The following is a 20203-nucleotide window of genomic DNA, read 5'->3' on the forward strand; positions in this document are numbered from 1 at the left end:
GCGTAGGAGTAGTAGGAATACCCAGGTGAATTTGCTTTCACGCTGTCACCACGGGGATGTTGACGCCCACTTCTAGAAAGGTGAACCTCACTGGGGCAGAGGTTGTCAGAGCCCTGGCCTCTGTCTGTGGCGTTGTCTGTCTCTAGAATCTTACCGTGGCTGCCTCATATTGGTCTCTGTTCAAGCGTCACCTTCTCAGGGAGGCCTTCCCAGTTTACGGCACCTGACACAGCCAGGCGCCTAGCCAGCGCTCTACAGCCTCTCACCATGTTTTATTTTCTTCAGAGTGGTCTTCGTTATTTAAAGTAGTATTTATTTTTCAATTTATTTCCTCCATCATCCCTCTACCCACCCCCCCCCAATCCTACTACGCCATGAAGGTAACCTTCGTGAGAACAGAACTTATTTCTCTTGTTCACTGTTAAATTAGTGCCTGGCATATAGTAGATGTTCAATAGATAGTTATTGAATTTATGAATGAATCTATCTGTACAACTTTGGTCAAATTAAGGACTTGATTTACTTAACTGTCAAATGATGAGTCTCTTCAGGACCTCAGAGTTTTACAGTTTCTATGTGCGTAACAGGTTAAAATGTGTAGATATCTTTTAAAATCGTTGGTGCATAAAATTGGATTCACCATAGTCTTATAAAACCATATGGCATATTCTTATCACGCAAGGTGCATGCAAGGTTGACTCTATTTTGTTATTCTTAATTACGTTAATAATTTCCCTCAAACTCAATAACCAAAACAAAAGCCAAGACTTTGACAATTATAAGCTGCATGTAACTGAATTCTCTTTCTTCCCACATGCCATCTCTCTGGCCACCATACACCCTGAGTCCCATTTTTTTCCTTCTCTCGCGGTTTTGTTTTAAATTGTTTTGTTACATCTGTATGTATTCCTAAAAGTGTGTTGTATGTATATGTGTGTATGAAATTGTGATTTTAAAAGAAACATATGTAATCATTTAGTGATTTAGATCATTTAGATTTAGATACCACATGTTGTCCGTGCTGATGAGCATTGTTGCCGTAATTCATGTGTTTTGGTGACTGTAAACATTCCATCGTCTGAGCATGCCACGGTTCATTCATTCAATTTCCTATGTTTGGGATGTTTCCAGGTTTTTGCCCTTCTGAACCATGCCAAGGTATATATCCTTGATGAACATGTGAAAGAGTGTCTTGTGTGTATAAATAGAGGATTTAAATTGCTGGATCATAGGTATATGAATGTTAAACTATAGGAAATAATGCCAAACTATTTTCCAAAGTGGTTGCAAATCCTCTGTGGATACACATCTTCTTCAACGTTTCCTATTCTCGGATATAAAATTTTTTGCTTATGAAATGTTACTACATTGTGGTCCTGATTTACATTTCCATGATCACAGTGATATGGGCATCTCTTCATATGATAATTGGTTATTTCCATGAAATGTCTAGTCATATCTATTGCTCATTTTTCGTTTGGGTTGTTTGTACTATTATTGATTTGTAGAAATCCTTCAAATATTGTTGATACCTGCTTTGTTGCGTATATGTATGGTGAATAGCGCATCTCCCAGATTGTAACTTGTCCGTTTTCCTTTAAAAGTATATTTTGATAAACAAAAGTTACTAATTTTAGTATATTCAGATTATCAATTTTTTTCCCCGAATTAGTGCTTTTTTGTATCAAAAGAAAATTTTCCTATGTCAAAGTCTAAGATAACGGTTCTTACAATATGGTCTGTGGAACCCTGGAGTCCTTGACACTCTTTAAGGGGGCCATGAGGTCAGCCCATTTTCAAAAGAATACTAACATGTTGTTTGCCTTTTTCACTCACTGTGCTGACATCTGTAGTAATGGTACAAAAGCCACAATGTGTAAAACAAACCTGCTGGTACTTGAGCACAAATGAAGGCCATGTACCCAACTGTCTGTCCTGTAGTCATTGCCTACCTTACGTCCATGCAATCTTAGTAAACCGACAAAAAAACAACAACACAAAAAATAAAAAGCTAAGTTAACTTTACAGTGACTGTGTTGAAGTAATACATATTGTCCATTTGATTAAAGTGTGTGTCTTAAATATTTCACGTGACATTATAGGAATGGTTCACAAAGCACTTCTGCTGTATATGATGGTTGTCTAGAGGAACAACACTTGAGTAAATTGCGAGTTGAATTAGCTGCTTTCTTTACGGAATGCCATTTTTACTGGAACGAATGATACATAAACTATAGTAGTTCATACTTGAGTATTTGGCAGACATTTTCTCAAAATTGAATGAACTGAGCCTTCAAGTCAAGGAAAACAAATAGCATTACTTTCCAGTACTTAGAATGAAATCAGTGCCACTATTAATACTAATTTTTGATACTATATAATGAAAAGTATCTATACGTCAAAATTCTGGATGAATGTACCTCTCCAAATGACCAAGGATTATATGGTATAAAATCTAGCAGGGGTAAAAGATTTCTTCCAAGACCAAGTTACGCTAAAGGATTTTAATGTAACAGAAATATTCATTGATATGAATTTAGTTTCTACTTTGCAAATAGCCTTTAAGAAACTGCCACTTTTTGAGTTTTGGTGTGGTACCAAAGAAGAAAATCCAGAAGGCTACTAAAATACTTCTTCCTTGTCCTGTTATGTATCTGTGTGAGACTAGATTTTCTTCTGTTTACTTTAACTAAAAATACATTTTGAAACTGATCCAATGCAGAAGTGGATATGAGAATTTAACTGTCTTAGGCCAGATGTTAAAGAGATAAGCAAAAATGTAGGATAATGCCACTTTTCTAACTAAAACTTTTGGGGGGAAATATAATTATTTTTCACAGAAATGTGTTATTCATGTTAACATTTGATGCTATTTTTAAAGCGAATTAAAAATAAATATTTTATGAATTTCAGAATTTAAATTTCTAATATAGTAAAGATTGCTAGGTATAACAACATAAAAGCTCTTTGGGCTTCTCAGTAGTGTTCAAGGGATCATGAGACCAGAAGTTTGACAATTCTTGGCTAAAATATATTTTGCTCTATTTTCTAATAAGGTTTTTTGGGGGTTAGTTTGCTTATTTTAATATGTCAGCTCTTAATCCATCCAATATGTGGCCTGTCTGTAAATAACAAACAAACAAACAAAAAAAAAAGAAGACATCAGACCTTTATGAAGAGTGATTAAATGAAAAATGTGTATAACTTCCATCTCTCATTGTAACTCCTACACATCAGATATCTTTCATTTCTTTCTTTTTTAAGGTTTTTGGTAAGGTTGTCTATTTGGTTATCCATCCATCCACCAAACATATGAATTAAGCAAATAATACCTCTCATGTCTTCCTGCCACCCCTTTCTGCATGGGACCACGACCTGTGGGGCTCATGGGCTCTGACCCAGATCTCCACGCTCCCTAGCTGTCAGGCCTACTGTTCTGGCCTGGAGGGACCGGCCTCTTTGTTTACAGTGGTCACTTGATGGTTAGTTGGCACTCAGTAGACGTGTTGACAGGTACTCACTACTTGGGTACTGACATGGTGCCCAGTTTTCTGTTGGAATGACAGGAGGTAAATTGGGAGAAGTATTCATTTCCCCTTATTTTATGAGTTCTAATTTGGCTCCATGAGTGTCAGAATCAACTCAAGAAATTTCCTGTGGGATTTGGGATTTTACTCTTGCCAGTACTACCTCTAACTTAATAAGTTACTAGCAAGGAAGAGGGAGGAATTCCATTTTTATTGAGTAACTCTTAAGGTGCCGGGTATTAGCATGTCTCAGTTAATATCTTAGTAGCTCTTTGGGGTGACAGATGGAACAGAGGTAGATCAAAGAGGCAAAGGAGCTAAAAAACAAAACAAAATGTAGCTCAAGCTCACAGTAGATTCAAATTCAGCTGTTTGTCCTCAAAGTGCCTGCTTTTTCGACCAGGTAAAATTACCTTCTCTGAAAACTTGAGTCCCAATAATATTGACCGTTTCATACAATGTGATTATTGCCATTATTGTGTAAATACCTAGTTAAGGGGCAGAGCAGTCCTGCATACTTTTGCATCTCCAGATTTTATTTGTGTATAAATCACAATTTTTATTGGACACATTTATCTCCTTAGATCAGAGACAAGATGGGGTAGGTGAAAGGGCATTGGATTTGAGGCCAGATGACTTTTTCCTTTAAATTCCATCCTTGGTCTTTATTAGCTGTGTCATCCTATTTGAATCACTGAACCTCTCTGGACCCCAGTTTCCTAATCAGTAAAACAGAGCCAATGATAGAAGTTCTTTCCCAGTGTAATTTGGCTGCTGGAAACACCCAGTTTTGATAACAGAATCTGTGCAAAGGCTTTAAAAGCAGAAGAGGACATTTGGGGATAATTAGATGTACTAGGTCTCGCTAGCATATAAAAATTATGTAAATTATTATTATTGCTGTTTCCCTCACCCTTCGACTTCTGGGGCTACCTTTTAAGACTGTTTTCTTTTTTATTAGGATGAGTCATAAAATTGCTGATATTTGACTATTTTTTATCTGCAGAAAATGTCCATTTCATACGGTTAGGTTAATGCTGATACATTTAAAATAGTTTTTAGTAAAATTACACATGAACAGTTGAAATAAAATCTATATAGTTGTACCAGAGGGCATAGGGCAAAAAGTAAAGAAGGCTAGATCTTGGTTATGTTTTACAAACCAAACTTTTACTCTGGATTTTTCTTTCTCACGCTATCTGATGGCACGTGTGAATCCCTAGTAGCCAGGGAAATGTTTTGTGTTGAAGAAGCACTGAAGGCCATGAAAAATCTTCCCCAGAATGGGTGGGTCTGATATCGAGAGCTGGCCCGAATGGAGGAAAGAGGAGTTAGTTGCAAATGCCAGTCTCTTCATTTTAATTATGTTAAGTGTGAAATCTACCTATATGTCTAAATGTCTATACTGTGTATAAATAGATAGATTTTCTCCTGTGAATGCTTTCTTTAAGCGGGGAGAACTGGCAGGGAAGTGGTAGGTATACAAATGAATGAGAGAAGACTTAAGAGGTTGCCGTTTCTCCATTTAGAGAGTAATTTATTAAGAAGGACGTCACAACTTATAACAAATACTAAATTTAGTGATTTTTAAAATTTTCGTTGCCAGAGGGGGGGAGCTGTTTGTCGTTGGTCAATTATTCTCTAAACCTCCGCCTTCTTTCAGTTGCAATGTTCTTACAATTTCTCCAGTAAATGGGGCTCTTTAAAGAAAGATATTTTCTTTTTGGCTGGGAAATAAACTGGAATGGATTCTAAGCACAAATTAAGTTTTAAAATTATCTATTAGTTTAGCACAAATTAGGTTTTAAAATTATCAGTTCAGGTTCTATGGAATTTACTACTCAAATTTCTAGGAAAACAAGCAATAGAAGTTCCACAGATTACCTACCTTGTCCCTGCCATCCACAAATTAAACTAAAAATGCTACCAATGATTGATATTTAAGTGTTATGTGAAATCTCAGAGGAAGAAATCAGAAGTTAAGAATCAAGGACATGAAAATCAAAACTTACAAGGCATTAATAAAAGCTAGAACAGCACCTATGAGGCTTCTTGAATTCCTGTTTTCTCCTTTGAAAATCAATTGTGACTCACCGTGAAATCCACACCAGTAGCCCGGGCATTTACTGTTTCAGAGAAGATTTAAAATGCTTCCTCGCATGAAGTGTTTCACTTTGGTTTCAGTTTTTAGTGAGATTGTATCCTTTTGTGCTCTTAAACCAAACCTTCTGTTTTTCCCTCCAGCATTTTAGTTCTTTATGGGACTCCCTCAGCTCTGAGGGATTACATCATAACCCAGCTGTATTTGTGCCCTTCACCATATCCAAAACTGATTTTAACTCACTAGCCACATACACACAACACTGTCTTATATTTTACAAGCAATAAGATAACAAATTGTTTAAGATAGGAATTTCCGAAAGCCTATGCATGAACTCATGAAAGAAGATTGTGCTTCATGAAATTAAAAAGAACATTTACAGAGAAAAGTTAATTGGACTTAGTTTAGTGTTGAACCTGGAAAAGTCAAATCTCACCTGCAAATCTGTCACTCTGTTCATTCAAAAAAAGAATTTAGGACATTATGAGCACAACAAGCCGTCTTACAATGGAATCACAAATATTTATTCTTTAAATAAACCCAGCATTGGATGGGCTTTTCTTACTTACCAATTTATCCAGTCTCTTATGGTCTCTGAAGGCAAGATTGGATCAGCAACTGAGTGTAACATCTGATGTTGAGGGAAATCTACTTTGCTTTCTGCCTGGACTGCTGGTGTTGACCAGTGGGAAATGCTGCATTAGCTCTCAAACCAAAACATTTAAAGTGCTCCATGAAGTGTTGACATCTCGCCAAAGGCTTGAATGTCAAGTACCACAGATGTCCAGTCCTCTTTGGAGCCCAGCTGTACTCTGTGGTTCTGTGAGTTGAATCTGATTTGTGCTTAGGGTGACAAACGATCCAGGCTTGACCAAATAGTAGCTGGTATGAAACTGGGTACCGAGAGAGAGGAGAGGGCGACCCGGTAAGCGAGAGCTCCAGCCAGCAGGAGGCTGGATCTTTCCCATGCCTGGCCATGACCTCTGCCTGTGACGCTGTTGTAAGAATAGCTTCTGTACTTATTGGGAAGTATTTTCAAGTTGTAATTCACACGGCTTCACCAACTCCTTGAAAATCATTGGAAAACCAGAAAAAATAGTTGAGAGTAAACCAGACCAGAACATTTCTCACTTTCAGGGGAAGGAGTGGGGAGGCTGTGTAAGTAACATGTCCACCGGAGCGTCTTGACCAGCAAAGGGCAAGATCATTATCAAATGAGATGAGAGATTGAAAGGACCCCAAAGCTCTCTCATGTGGACTTGGGTGATTTTCCTCTCTAGCCTCACCCTGTTCTGGGTGTGGGGGGAGGACAGACACGTGATGCCTGCTGGTGCCCGGCCTACTGCAGGTGTTATCCTCACATATTCCCAACCTGGATTTCGTGCTGTTGGGTCTCCTAATCTTTCTTCAGGTTTCCCTCTCCTCTTAAATTTGGTTTTGGAGCGCCCTGTTTGACCCTAATTTCTGGATTGTTTGCTTATTTAACAAATTTTTGCTGGGATCCTTAACTTTTCTTACATAGTCCTCTGGATTAATGCAGTCATAATGCATCTCTTGGAGGAAGAGCCCAAGTCTCCCATACTCTGTCTACTTTATTTATTTATTTATTTTGGGGGGCATTTTTGGATAATGTTTTTTTTCCATTGGAGTATAATTGCTTTACAATGGTGTGTTAGTTTCTGCTTTATAACAAAGTGAATCAGTTACACATATACATATGTCCCCATATCTCTTCCCTCTTGCGGCTGCCTCCCTCCCACCCTCCCTATCCCACCCTTCTAGGTGGTCACAAAGCCCCGAGCTGATCTCCCTGTGCTATGCGGCTGCTTCCCACTAGCTACCTATTTGACATTTGGTAGCCAGTAGTGGGATTGCTGGGTCATATGGTAGTTCTATTTTTAGTTTTTTAAGGAACCTCCGTACTGTTCTCCATAGTGGCTGTATCAATTTACATTCCCACCAACAGTGCAAGAGTGTTCCCTTTTCTCCACACCCTCTCCAGCATTTATTGTTTCTAGATTTTTTGATGATGGCCATTCTGACCGGTGTGAGATGATATCTCATTGTAGTTTTTTTTTTTTTTAAAGTCTTTTTTTTTTAAATTTTTATTTATTTATTTATAGCTGTATTGGGTCTTCGTTTCTGTGCGAGGGCTTTCTCTAGTTGTGGCAAGCGGGGCCACTCTTCATCGCGGTGTGCAGGCCTCTCACTATCGCGGCCTCTTTTGTTGTGGAGCACAGGCTCCAGATGCGCAAGCTCAGTAATTGTGGCTCACGGGCCCAGCTGCTCCGTGGAATGTGGGGTATTCCGAGACCAGGGCTTGAACCCGTGTCCCCTGCATTGGCAGGCAGATTCTCAACCACTGTGCCACCAGGGAAGCCCCCTCATTGTAGTTTTGATGTGCATTTCTCTAATGATTAATGATGTTGATCATTCTTTCATGTGTTTGTTGGCAATCTGTATATCTTCTTTGGAGAAATGTCTATTTAGGTCTTCTGCCCATTTTTGGATTGGGTTGTTTTTGTTTTTTTCATATTGAGCTGCATGAGCTGCTTGTAAACTTAGGAGATTAATCCTTTGTCAGTTGCTTCATTTGCAAATATTTTCTTCCATTCTGAGGGTTGTCTTTTGGTCTTGTTTATGGTTTCCTTTGCTGTGCAAAAGCTTTGAAGTTTCATTAGGTCCCATTTGTTTATTTTTGTTTTTATTTCCATTTCTCTAGGAGCTGGGTCAAAAAGGATCTTGCTGTGATTTATGTCATAGAGTGTTCTGCCTATGTTTTCCTCTAAGAGTTTGATAGTGTCTGGCCTTACATTTAGGTCTTTAATCCATTTTGAGTTTATTTTTGTGTATGGTGTTACGGAGTGTTCTAATTTCATTCTTTTACATGCAGCTGTCCAATTTTCCCAGCACCACTTATTGAAGAGGCTGTCTTTTCTCCACTGTTTATTCTTGCCTCCTTTATCAAAGATAAGGTGACCATATGTGCGTGGGTTTATTGTTGGGCTTTCTATCCTGTTCCATTGATCTATATTTCTGTTTTTCTACCAGTACCATACTGTCTTGATTACTGTAGCTTTGTAGTATAGTCTGAAGTCAGGGAGCCTGATTCCTCCAGCTCCGTTTGTCTTTCTCAAGATTGCTTTGGCTATTCGGGGTCTTTTGTGTTTCCATACAAATTGTGAAATTTTTTGTTCTAGTTCTGTGAAAAATGCCAGTGGTAGTTTGATAGGGATTGCATTGAATCTGTAGATTGCTTTGGGTAGTAGAGTCATTTTCACAATGTTGATTCTTCCATTCCAAGAACATGGTATATCTCTCCATCTGTTTGTATCATCTTTAATTTCTTTCATCAGTGTCTTATAATTTTCTGCATACAGGTCTTTTGTCTCCTTAGGTAGGTTGATTGCTAGATATTTTATTCTTTTTGTTGCAGTGGTAAATGGGAGTGTTTTCTTAATTTCACTTTCAGATTTTTCATCATTAGTGTATAGGAATGCAAGAGATTTCTGTGCATTAATTTTGTATACTGCTACTTTAACAGATTCATTGATTAGCTCTAGTAGTTTTCTGGTAGCATCTTTAGGATTCTCTATGTATAGTATCATGTCATCTGCAAACATGGACAGCTTTACTTCTTCTTTTCCGATTTGGATTCCTTTTATTTCTTTTTCTTCTCTGATTGCTGTGGCTAAAACTTCCAAAACTGTGTTGAATAATAGTGGTGAGAGTGGGCAACCTTGTCTTCTTCCTGATCTTAGTGGAAATGGTTTCAGTTTCTCACCATTGAGGACGATGTTGGCTGTGAGTTTGTCATATATGGCCTTTATTATGTTGAGGTAAGTTCGCTGTATGCCTACTTTCTGGAGGGTTTTTATCATAAATGGGTGTTGAATTTTGTTGAAAGCTTTCTCTGCGTCGATTGAGATGATCATATGATTTTTCTCCTTCAATTTGTTAATATGGTGTATCACATTGATTTGCTTATATTGAAGAATCCTTGCATTCCTGGGATAAACCCCACTTGATCATAGTGTATGATCCTTTTAATGTGCTGTTGGATTCTGTTTGCTAGTATTTTGTTGAGGATTTTTGCATCTATGTTCATCAGTGATATTGGCCTGTAGTTTTCTTTCTTTGTGACATCTTTGTCTGGTTTTGGTATCAGGGTGATGGTGGCCTCATAGAATGAGTTGGGGAGTGTTCCTCCCTCTGCTATATTTTGGAAGAGTTTGAGAAGGATAGGTGTTAGCTCTTCTCTAAATGTTTGATAGAATTTGCCTGTGAAGCCATCTGGTCCTGGGCTTTTGTTTGTTGGAAGATTTTTAATCACAGTTTCAATTTCAGTGCTTGTGATTGGTCTGTTCATATTTTCTATTTCTTCCTGGTTCAGTCTCAGAAGGTTGTGCATTTCTAAGAATTTGTCCAGGGCTTCCCTGGTGGCGCAGTGGTTGAGAATCTGCCTGCTAATGCAGGGGACACGGGTTCGAGCCCTGGTCTGGGAGGATCCCGCATGCCGCGGAGCAACTAGGCCCGTGAGCCACAACTACTGAGCCTGCGCGTCTGGAGCCTTTGCCCCGCAGCGGGAGGGGCCGCGATAGCGAAAGGCCCGCGCACCGCGATGAAGAGCGGCCCCCGCACCGCGATGAAGAGCGGCCCCCGCACCGCGATGAAGAGTGGCCCCCACTTGCCGCAACTAGAGAGAGCCCTCACACGAAAAACTAAGAGACCCAACACAGTCATAAATAAATAAATAAAATAAATAAATAAAGAATAAAAAAAAAAAAAGAATTTGTCCATTTCTTCTTGGTTGTCCATTTTATTGGCATATAGTTGCTTGTAGTAATCTCTCATGATCCTTTGTATTTCTGCAGTGTCAGTTGTTACTTCTCCTTTTTCATTTCTGATTGTATTGATTTGAGTGTTCTCCCTTTTTTTCTTGATGAGTCTGGCTAATGGTTTATCAATTTTGTTTATCTTATCAAAGAACCAGATTTTAGTTTTATTGATCTTTGGTATCGTTTCCTTCATTTCTTTTTCATTTATTTCTGATCTGATCTTTATGATTTCTTTTCTTCTGCTAACTTTGGGGTTTTTTTGTTCTTCTTTCTCTAATTGCTTTAGGTGTAAGGTTAGGTTGTTTGAGATGTTTCTTGTTTCTTAAGGTAGGATTGTATTGCTATAAACTTCCCTCTTAGAATTGCTTTTGCTGCATCCCATAGGTTTTGGGTCGTCGTGTTTTCATTGTCATTTGTTTCTAGACATTTTTTGATTTCCTCTTTGATTTCTTCAGTGATCTCTTGGTTATTAAGTAGTGTATTGTTTAGCCTCCATGTGTTTGTATTATTTACAGATTTTTTCCTGTAATTGATATCTAGTCTCATAGCGTTGTGGTTGGAAAAGATACTTGATACGATTTCAGTTTTCTTAAATTTACCAAGGCTTGATTTGTGACGCAAGATATGATCTGTCCTGGAGAATGTTCCATGAGCACTTGAGAAGAAAGTGTATTCTGTTGTTTTTGGATGGAATGTCCTATAAATATCAATTAAGTCCATCTTCTTTAATGTGTCCTTTAATGCTTGTGTTTCCTTATTTATTTTCATTTTGGATGATCTGTCCATTGGTGAAAGTGGGGTGTTAAAGTCCCCTACTATGATTGTGTTACCCTCAATTTCCCCTTTTATGGCTGTTAGTATTTGCCTTATGTATTGAGGTGCTCCTATGTTGGGTGCATAAATATTTACAATTGTTATATCTTCTTCTTGGATTGATCCCTTGATCATTATGTAGTGTCCTTCTTTGTCTCTTGTAGTAGTCTTTGTTTTAAAGTGTATTTTGTCTGATATGCGAATTGCTACTCCAGCTTTCTTTTGATTTTTAGCATGGAATATCTTTTTCCATCCCCTCACCTTCAGTCTGTATGTTTCCCTAGGTCTGAAGTGGGTCTCTTGTAGACAGCAGTCTTGTTTTTGTATCCATTCAACCACTCTGTGTCTTTTGGTTGGATCATTTAATCCATTTACTTTTAAGGTAATTATTGATATGTATGTTCCTATTACCATTTTCTTAATTGTTTTGGGTTTGTTATTGTAGGTCTTTTCCTTCTCTTGTGTTTCCTGCCTAGAGAAGTTCCTTTAGCATTTGTTGTAAAGATAGTTTGGTGGTGCTGAATTCTCTTAGCTTTTGCTTGTCTGTAAAGGTTTTAATTTCTCCGTCAAATCTGAATGAGATCCTTGCTGGGTAGAGTAATCTTGGTTTTAGGTTTTTCCCCTTCATCACTTTAAATATGTCCTGCCACTCCCTTCTGGCTTGCAGAGTTTCTGCTGAAAAATCAGCTGTTAACCTTATGGGGATTCCCTTGTGTGTTATTTGTTGTTTTTCCCTTGCTGCTTTTAATATTTTTTCTTTGTATTTAATTTTTGATAGTTTGATTAATATGTGTCTTGGCGTGTTTCTCCTTGGATTTATCCTGTATGGGACTCTCTATGCTTCCTCGACTTGATTAACTGTTTCCTTTCTCATATTAGGGAAGTTTTCAACTATAATCTCTTCAAATATTTTCTCAGTCCCTTTCTTTTCCTCTTCTTCTTTTTGGACCCCTATAATTCGAATGTTGGTGCATTTAATGTCCCAGAGGTCTCTGAGGCTGTCCTCAATTCTTTTCATTCTTTTTTCTTTATTCTGCTCTGTGGTAGTTATTTCCACTGTTTTATCTTCCAAGACACTTATCCGTTCTTCTGCCTCAATTATTCTGCTATTGATCCCTTCTAGAGAATTTTTAATTTCAGTTATTGTGTTGTTCATCACTGTTTGTTTGCTCTTTAGTTCTTCTAGGTCCTTGTTAAACGTTTCTTGTATTTTCTCCATTCTGTTTCCAAGATTTTGGATCATCTTTACTATCATTATTCTGAATTCTTTTTCAGGTAGACTGCCTATTTCCTCTTCATTTGTTAGGTCTGGTGGGTTTTTACCTTGCTCCTTCATCTGCTGTGTCTTTCTCTGTCTTCTCATTTTGCTTAACTTACTGTGTTTGGGGTCCCCTTTTCACAGGCTGCAGGTTCATAGTGCCCATTGTTTTTGGTGTCTGTCCCCAGTGGCTAAGGTTGGTTCAGTGGGTTGTGTAGGCTTTCTGGTGGAGGGGACTAGTGCCTGTGTTCTGGTGGATGAGGCTGGATCTTGTCTTTCTGGTGGACAGGTCCACGTGTGGTGGTGTGTTTTGGGGTGTCTGTGGCCTTATTATGATTTTAGGCAGCCTCTGTGCTAATGGGTGGGGTTGTGTTCCTGTCTTGCTAGTTGTTTGGCATAAGGTGTCCAGCACTGTAGCTTGCTGGTCGTTGAGTGGAGCTGGGTCTTGGCATTGAGATGGAGATCTCTGGGAGATATTCGCCATTTGATATTACGTGGAGCTGGGAGGTCTCTTGTGGACCAATGTCCTGAACTTGGGTCTCCCACCTCAGTGGCACAGCCCTGACGCCTGGCTGGATCACCAAGAGCCTGTCCTCCACATGGCTCAGAATAAAAGGGAGGAAAAAAAAGAAAGAAAGAAAGAAAGAAAGAAAGAAGAAAAAATAAAATAAAATAAAATAAAGTTATTAAAATAAAAAATAATTATTAAAAAAATTTTTTTTAAGTAATTAAAAAGAAAGAAAGAAAGAAGACAGCAACCAAACAAAACCAAATCCACCAATGATAACAAGCACTAAAAACTATACTTAAAAAAAAAACAAAAAAAAACGGACAGGTAGAACCCTAGGACAAATGGTAAAAGCAAAGCTATACAGACAAAATCACACTGAAGCATACACATACACACTGACAAAAAGAGAAAAAGGGACAAAATAATGTATCTTTTCTTCCGAAGTCCACTGCCTCAATTTGCGATGATTCGTTGTCTATTCAGGTATTCCACAGATGCAGGGCACATCTAGTTGATTGTGGAGATTTAATCCGCTGCTCCTGAGGAGAGATTTCCCTTTCTCTTCTTTGCACAGCTCCCAGGTTTCAGCTTTGGATTTGGCCCCATCTCTGCGTGTAGGTCGCCTGAGGGCGTCTATTCTTCACTCAGGCAGGAGGGATTAAAGGAGCAGCTGATTCGGGGGCTCTGGCTCACTCGGGCCGGGGGGGAGGGAGGGGTATGGAGGCGGGGCGAGCCTGCGGCGGCAGAGGCCAGCGTGACATTGCAGCAGCCCTGAGGAGCGCCTTGCGTTCTCCTGGGGAAGTTGTCCCTGGATCACGGGACCCTGGCAGTGGCGGGCTGCACAGGCTCCCGGGAGGGGAGGTGTGGATAGTGACCTGTGCTTGCACACAGGCTTTTTGGTGGCGGCAGCAGCAGCCTTAGCGTCTCATGCCCGTCTCTGGGGTCCACGCTGATAGCCGTGCTCGCGCCCGTCTCTGGAGCTCCTTTAAGCGGCGCTCTGAATCCCCTCTCCTCGCGCACCAGGAAACAAAGAGGCAAGAAAAAGTCTCTTGCCTTTTCGGCAGCTCCACACTTTTTCCCCGGATTCCCTTCCAGCCAGCTGTGGTGCGCTAACCCCTTCAGGCTGTGTTCATGCCGCCAACCCCAGTCCTCTCCCTGCGATCCGACCGAAAGCCCGAGCCTCAGCTCCCAGCCCCCGCCTGCCCCGGCGGGTGAGCAGACAAGCCTCTCGGGCTGCTGAGTGCTGCTCGGCGCCGAGCCTCTGTGCAGGAATCTCTCCGCTTTGCCCTCCGTACCCCTGTGGCTGCGCTCTCCTCTGTGGCTCCAAAGCTTCCCCCCTCCACCACCCGCCGTCTCCGCCCGCGAAGGGCCTTCCTAGTGTGTGGAAACCTTTCCTCCTTCACGGCTCCCTCCCACTGGTGCAGGTCCTGTCCCTATTCTTTTGTCTGTTTTTTCTTTTTCCTTTTGCCCTACCCAGGTACGTGGGGAGTTTCTTGCCTTTTGGGAGGTCTGAGGTCTTCTGCCAGCGTTCAGTAGGTGTTCTGTAGGAGTTGTTCCACACGTAGATGTATTTCTGATGTATTTCTGGGGAGGAAGGTGATCTCCACGTCTTACTCTTGTGCCATCTTGAAGCTCCTAACTCTGTCTACTTTAGACTCATCCAGTTGTGGACTGATGTCATCAACTTTACTCTTTTTACCAGTTTCTTTCCCTTTGTCCTAAGACAGCATGCTCATTATCAGTCATGCTTATTATCACTATCAAAATGAAACAAAACCCCTCAAAACTCCGATTGACCTTAAGTCCCTTTTATTTGGTGCTACTGTCCAGGGGTCACCCAAGCTATAAACCGTTAAATTCTGCTTTACTGTCTCATAACTATCCAATCACCAAAACCTGATGGTTTTTTTTTAAACATCTAAATATCTCTTGTCTATGATTCCCACCAAACTCAAGGTCATGGTTTGCCTCTATTCACTGCCTCCAGTCTATTCCCCACCCACAATGTCTGCCCTCCAGTCACCCATGAGCGGAGTCCCTCTAAAATCCAAGCCTGTCCATGACCTTTTCGTGGGTCCTTATCACTTATAAGTTCATGCTGTTTAATCAAGTCAGACTTGACACCCCTCCTCCGCTGCCACTGCTTGCCTTGAACTTGATGTCATAGCTATACTGATCTCTTTGAACTTCCTGCAACTAATGATGGTCCTTGGGCCTTTCCCTATGCCTGGAATAACTTTCTGGAATAATTCTCTTCTCCTTTCACCTGTTTCATCCTGAATTTTAATTGTGTTTCTGAAGTTTCAGCCATTCTTGTACAGTTTTCCCCGCTATCTGGAGGTAGAGCGTTCCTATGAAGCCTTTCGTAAGCCGGAATGTCATAAAGTGAAGAAGCCAGTACCTTAGGACCTATCTTGCTAATGGATGCACATCAGTTGAAGTAAAGCACAGATGCTCACAGACACAGTTCAAAGCTGTTGTGGCTTGGTGCTGAGCAGCTGAGAGTAGTTCTGGGGGAGGAGCTGGGGGTACGGCTCTCACTGCTTGGGGCTATGTGCTGCCTCTATAATGGCTGCCTGCAAAACAAACGCTGAACACTTTTCGCTTTTCGCCTTTTTTCATAAAAGCATAAAGCCTCTTCGGATTTCTTTCGGTTATTGAAAACAGGTACTAAGTAGATCTTTCATAAAAGCGAAGTGGTGTAAAGCGAATGTTTGAAAAGCAGGGGTGATACTTGTGTCTTAATTTTTATTATATCCATGTACCATCTGCCCTGTTTATTATATCTGATTTTTGTTTACATGGAGTTGCCTTAAAAATTAAATGCTTAGCTTTATTCTAAGTAAAAAAGACTTTGAAATGATAGATTTTATGTATTTAGTCTTTTAATCAAAATAACTACATAACTGTCGAATAAACTTGTCTGAGTTTGATTCTCTTGAGTATTTCTCAAACCTGTGGGAACCCTGCTTTCAGACACTGTTCAGCATACCCTTCCCCTGGGAAGCTGTCCTTTCTTCCAAGTTTTACTTACAGCGCTTGGTATGTTTCATAAAGGAGACTTGTAAACAACGATAAAGGCCAGAGTAAACGTTAATGTGCTCACTTTTATTTTTGAAGGCTTGTGATCCATGACATAAAAATAAACTGAGTTTTATAAATATTCAGTTTGACATGCAGGAGTGGGTTTGTTTGTCTGTAATCCAGTAACTGCTGGAACTGGCTCAAAGAAACCTTTAGTCAAATGCGTATATTTTTAATACCAAAACTGGTAATTGGGGCTGTGCGGATCAAACGTGGTTCAGTTTTATGGGATTAAATAAAATAATGATTGCAGTGTTGAAAGTAACAAGTGCTACATGAGAATGCCAAAGAGGGGAAAATTTCTTTTTTAAAGGAACTTGTACCTTTATAATGGTATTCTATTTTGTAAGCTGAAGGGCGAACTGAAGGTACCTGAAACTCAAATCTCTACGTCTTATGCGTTCTGTACTCTTGGGGAATTATAAGGAAAAATTATTGACAGAATCCACTAGCACAAAGCCAGGGACTCGGGGAAACCTGGGGGTATGACAGGATCCCTGAATAATGAGATAAATGTCAGTGTCTGGGATTTAAGAGTGTCCAACACGAAATAGGCCAGTTTAATCAAGGAGGATGTATTCCTATAAACTAGGTAATTTAAGAGGTACACTCCCTCTTACTGTATTTTAGTTGATCATGTCTGTAGTTTTGCACTGACCCATTAACCACTGAACTGTCTGTCTGTCCCAGGAGACGCTCACCCCTCCCCACACTCTCCCAAGTTGAAGTGAGGCAACAGCAGCAGGAGATGTGCATTCGGATGTGGCTTTGACCATGTCCCTTTTCCAAACACACCATCTCTTCTCTCACCGCCGGCCTTGTTCAGGTTGTTTGCTGGAATGGCCCCTTTCTTCCATCTCTACCTGTTGACCTCTTGTGCATTCCTTAAAACCCAGGCCAGATAAGGAGCTTTTCCTTATCTTCCCACGAAGAATGAATGAATGGTTAGCCCCTCTCTAAATTCCTGTGGTGCTTAATTTGAGCTCTGATTAGGAATAATCACTCCTCAGACCTTGTACTGTATCGCTGATGGTAATGGCCGTCTCTCCTGGTTTTGGGGAAAGGTGGGTCTTTTGCTGATGCTCCCTGAGTCTGTTATTCATGCAGTCATCTGGCCTGCTGGGCTGGAGGGCAGGTGATTTTTCTGTAGCCTCTGTCACCCCATATTGCCAGGTTTGCTTCTTGGGCTTAGCATGTTACCCCTTTGAAATCCATGGGCACCCTCTCTCCTAAGACTCCAGCTCAGTGAGAAAGGAAGGTCTTTCAGAGACAAGAATGTGGTTGTATTTCACGAATGAGGAACTCCACTATATTCCCTTCTTTCTTTTCCTAGTCCAAGAAATCTAAACGTCCTTTTAATTTTGATTTCTTTTTGTTGGTAATTCAAATGAAACTAATTTAAAAATTTTTACCAAAGTCCTGCACTTATGTACTTTAAAAAAATCAAATAATTTTATAAAACTTATAATGAAAAAAGTCCTGCCCTTTTCCTTTGCCCCAGTGGGTACCTTGTTCACTTTTTGGGTGTCAATCCCTGTATTTCTAACGTAACTGTGACAGTTCTCGTCTTCCACTGGTGTCTGTTGACGCCTTTGTGTGGAAGATGAAGATTTAGTTTGCTTATTCTCCATACTTCTCTTCACCTAGATAATTATGTCTATAATTTTTTGCTAACTCAGTATCCCCTATTCAAATAATTAGAACCATGTCAATATTATTTGTAACCGAGGCTCTTCACTTGCACTGAAAGGGATCGCAATTCCCCAGCTGCCTCTAGTGACCAGGAGAAACTGTGCCCTTTGGGTCTAATGAGGGCAGGCTTCCCCCTGAATCCAGGCTGCCCATTTTCCCACTTACAGTTAGTTAAGATATGTAAACAAGCTATATAAATGTTAGCTCTTGTTATCACGTCAATATTATAATTTGAGCCAAACCTCATTTAGTCCAGTTCTTAACTATATATGCGTATGAATAAGCTTAAAAGTACTTTTGCCAGCGGCTGCATTTAGAGAAAATACATAAAGTCCAGGCATATTTTTACGTAATACAACTTTTGCTGGATAGATACTTCTTAGCATTATAACTCAACAGACAGAGGACATGTGTGTTGACAAATCCTTGTTATTAATAGTTTTCTGTTATATTTCACTGAAGAGGCCTTCCAGCTTAATCCACTTTAGGCATCTTGCTTTGGGCAGCTTGCAGTTATTGCTGTCTTGGAAAAGTCCCATTCGCGATGCATACACCCTTCCAGGACTGTGTTTTTGATTCTTCCTAGTTGAAACTTACCTGCTACCAAGAGCCTAAATCAAATATTGATCCTTTGCTTTGCTGCTCTCTTTTGTAGTTTTCCCAGATGCCTTTTATATTATATTATACCTGATAAGCAAGGCCCTTGATTTTATTCATTTAAAAATAGAGACAATCACTTAAAAGATAAAGCTCCTGAGTCATAAATAGGCAGGCTGGGGGTTGATTTCTGGAGTTGATGAGATTGTTGGGAGACCAGTTTCATGTAAGAATAAGCAATCTGAGAAGAGAGCTACCAGCTAAATAACAGCAGATGTGGGAGGAGCTCAATAACTTCCATTAGCTTGTAAAAATCCTACTTTGAGGATTCATGCGAATTGGTAACCCTCAGAGTGTGAGAGTGTGACTTAAATATCTGCCTAAACTTTTGTCACAGTTCAAAAGGGGAGGGTCTCTAGATAACGAGCATCCAGGAGAGAGAAAGTCCATGGCGGTTAAGTATTGCTGAGGAGAAGGGTGTGAGGCGTAAGCAGTGGCTGGGCATCTGTGCTGCCATGTGCCTTTTGCAGACATCTGTGACTAATCACAGCCCATTTTCCTGTAGCCTTTCAGTCCTTCTCTAGGGGATCTCGAGCAGTCTGTCAGAGCCTGCCCCTGACATGAAGCCTTTGGTCATCTTTGGCTAGAGTTTCATCCAGGACAAAATGAAGGGGGAAAAAAACAAAAAACAAACAAACAAAACCCCAGCAGACTTGTCTACTCTAGCATGGAGACAGTCAGGATTAGATTAATCTGTGTTTCTTGAGAGTTAATCCCACATTACGTAGTTAGAGTTAACTTTGGGTACAGAAGCAAACTCTGCCTCTTATCAGCCTGGGGATTGTGGGCTAGTTATGTAATCTCTCTACATCTCTGTTTCCCCGTCTGTAAAAAGGGTCTAGTATCACCTACCTCATTAAAGTTGTCGGAAAGTTTAAATGAAGTAATGTATATTTTCTTACTGCCATGCTCAGCCAAAGTAGGTGGTCAGTGGATGGTAGGGGCTCTTATTAATATGATTATAGGCTAATCATTGCTTCATAATTTTCCTGAAGTTGTGTTATATCATTGAATATGTGGAAGATAGAGAGTGCTATGCTTTGCAGTTTTAATAAATGTTGACTTTTATGGAAGGATCCAAATCTGAGCAGGTCTTTGGCTCAGTAACCATGGTTATGGGAAAGCTCTTTTATAACTTAGCCCTCCTTAATCCTGGGAGAAGTATTTCCAAACTGTAAACATAATTTCAAGAGGAAATGACAGTATGCGGTAGCCTGGAAGCCTTTAAAGGTGGCGCATCTGATGGAGTACTTCAGTGCTTTCACTTCCCTGGACCCCTTGGTGAGGAAGCCGGGTAGCCATCCCCTTTCCTACCCCTCGTTCCATCCCTCCTTCCACTCAGTCTCCACAGGGAGTGTGAATGGAGCATGCTTCCTCTTTCTTCGCTGTAGCCAACTCGAGAAGTTGCTAGGGTTCTGCTAAATTTTCCCTAATGTAGACAAACCGTGTGGTCCAAAAGTACCTCTCCATTGCCAGAAATCACATCAGCCTGCTGCCCTTCAGGAAAGACTAAAGCTTGTTATGCTAATGGCATTATTTAGCAATGTCTAGATGAATCTCTCTCATTAAAGGCCTGGAGATGAAGCTAAATAATAGTAAAGGCAGGAAATGTTTATTTTTCCCTAGGTAGGGAGAACAAAAGCTCATACAAGCAGAATATTTTGTATATATTTTGTTAGTTCAGCTGACTGGTTATTAATCTAGTCTGGTGTTTTGTGGGAA

The 20203-nt window shown here is 40.2% G+C and overlaps 2 protein-coding genes across 4 annotated transcripts in view; one reads left to right on the forward strand and one right to left on the reverse strand.

Moving 5' to 3' along the window:
• Positions 1-6210, reverse strand: part of P2RY14 (purinergic receptor P2Y14) — a 30000-nt gene extending 23790 nt beyond the window's left edge. Inside the window, exon 1 of the mRNA XM_082459633.1 lies at positions 6198-6210. The gene's annotated coding sequence lies outside the window, so the exon portion shown is untranslated. The remainder of the gene's footprint in view (positions 1-6197) is intronic.
• MED12L (mediator complex subunit 12L) overlaps positions 1-20203 on the forward strand; it is a 318558-nt gene that overhangs the window by 132607 nt on the left and 165748 nt on the right. The gene's annotated exons all lie outside the window — the stretch shown is intronic.

Source organism: Balaenoptera physalus, assembly GCF_965194825.1.
Source record: "Balaenoptera physalus genome assembly, chromosome: 4".
Taxonomy (NCBI): domain Eukaryota; kingdom Metazoa; phylum Chordata; class Mammalia; order Artiodactyla; family Balaenopteridae; genus Balaenoptera; species Balaenoptera physalus.